This window comes from Scleropages formosus, chromosome 2, assembly GCF_900964775.1.
Source record: "Scleropages formosus chromosome 2, fSclFor1.1, whole genome shotgun sequence".
Lineage (NCBI taxonomy): Eukaryota > Metazoa > Chordata > Actinopteri > Osteoglossiformes > Osteoglossidae > Scleropages > Scleropages formosus.
In genome coordinates this window covers 14,141,692-14,144,105 of record NC_041807.1, presented here as the reverse complement: position 1 = coordinate 14,144,105, position 2,414 = coordinate 14,141,692, and positions in this window count along the sequence as shown.

Genomic DNA, 2,414 nt, shown 5'->3' with positions numbered 1-2,414 from the left:
CACTTTCCAGTGCGGCCAAGCAGGAATGTCTGGTGAATGTTAAAAGGTGCGACCTGAGCGGCGTTCAAAATTAATTACTAGTATTTATTTTATTAGCTGTATTCGTTGTAGAACAGCCAAATTCCGGTTTGGAATGAGAAAAAGAAATTTTTGAATGAAAGTGCTGTCGTTTGTTTAGAAGATAACTTCCTTGTTCGCAAACGAAATGACGTAATGTACTAACACGTATTATTACCGTAAACATACGAATATGCCAACTGAAAATTTTGTTGCCGTGATACCGAAACTACAGCCAGAAATTAGCTGTCAATTTACATTACGTTGATATATTATTTTCTAATTCAAATTAAGCCAGCTGTTAAATGTCTTAAGGTTAATATTCACCAGCCTGCCTACGGTTATTAAAATGTAGACCAGTGACACCACATGGGATTTTTTTCCCTCATTTTTTCCCCACATTTGCTCTTTTAAAAAAATGTCATATTTATGTATGTATGTGTTTGAGATGATAATTATATCATTCAGGCGTTATGCCCATTAAGATGTTTGTAATCTGTTAAATAGCTGAAGTACCTGAAATGCTTCTTCCTTAGGAAGCAACAAGTACCCTACATGGAGAGTTACTTCCCACGTTTTACAAACCCATGCAGTTTAAAGAGGCCAAAAAGACACATTTTCTTTATTTCATCCCCCAGCATGGAAAAGACAATCATTCAGGGCGTCTCTGCAGCGCACAGCCCATGTTAGACGAGGGGGTTTAGCTCCAGAGAAGGACAGCACAGGTAAGCAGGGTATTGGATCGCTCTTGGAGGCCACGACGGAGGGACAAAGCGGCCTTTGCTGAGCCGGTAAAGGAAATGCTGTGGCGGCCAGGAATTAATCGAGTTTAAACTATGCAACTGTGCGGCGCTCACAATGTTACAGTCATGCTATTTGCAGTTTTTGCTATTGTTTATTATTGATAATAGTCATTCATTTTAAGGAGAAAATTACCAACATGCAAAAAACAGACCATCGTAAACAGTATTCTTAAGGATTCATTACTTTGGCATTATGTTTTTTGTGTAGGATACATGTCATTATTGTGTATAGTGGGTATTTTGTGTAAGGATGGCTGTTAGTGTAGTGGTTTGCATTTTTCCCTTTAGACTGAAAGGTTGTAGGTTCAAATCCCCTCTCTAACTGTAGTACCCTTGAGCAAAGTACTTACCTTAAGTTGCTCCATTGAAATTAACCATCTCTGTAAATGGGTAAGTAATTCTAAGTAACTAAATGCTGTAAATTTCTTTGCAGAGAAGCATCAGCTAGATGAATAAATGTAATTCTCCAACACAGAAAGTTAATTTTTTCAGACATTTGTGGAAAGGTTCAGACTTCAACACTACAGCACAAATGATAGGTTTCAGGGAGGAAAACGTGGAATCTCCTTCTCACATAACATATGCACAATAGGAAAAGCAATTACTGCAAAATGAATTTGATCATGAAAAACTGGTGGCTTTACTAAGGAATGTGATTGAGTGTGCCTACTAGGAAAATAGTATAAATTAATATGAAATATACACAAGTAAAAGATAACATCATTGCATATAGTTTTATTAGACCATAAGCATTTGTTTTTCCCCTGCACTGTAACACTAGAAAAGAACCAATTAGATGCAAAGGGTGGAAGTTATAGCTCCATTATACAGTAATTATGAGGAAATAGGGCTTCTACAGCAGTATTACAGTGATCTGTGGACCAGAAGCTGTCCTCCTTTGGTTCTGTGGAGCAGCTGATGTTAAAGAAAAACAAGAAGATGAAATTGAAATGATTCAACGCATTAAATGTACAACTGAATCTGTACATGTGTTCTGTAACTGTTGCAGACAGCCCATTGTGTGCGAAGCAGGATGTATCAAAACTGCGCCCCCAAGGGGTAATCGACACTGGCTGGTCCTGAAAAACAAGAAAATAAATAATGTTGGCAGGTTGAAAGATATGCTGAAGGGCTGCAGGGTGCTTGCTATATGATGTGTATAACCTACTTTAGCCTATAGGAAATGTCGTAGATAAATAAGTAACAAATTAGAAGTAAAAACGAGCTGAGCACGCGTTGATCATGCAAAAAGAAAGCCAATGAGAAATGCTGGATGGAAAATTGGATGCTCGGGGAGACTCCCTAGACTCTGACACAGGGGACAGGGAACTCTCCCTCCAGCTGGGGTGAAATAAAGTAAGATACTCTCTCCTGTCTTGGGTCCTTTGTTTGAGTTATGTCGAATTTCTTCCACACTGATATATAACGGTGGCTTGGGAAGACACCGAAGTCAACCGCGGCACCGACCACATCAGGGAAGCCGTTACTGTGAAGCTTATGGCCATGTAGCTCTTAATGGCATCGACAGCAGAATTGTCATGTCTTTGGGCACTT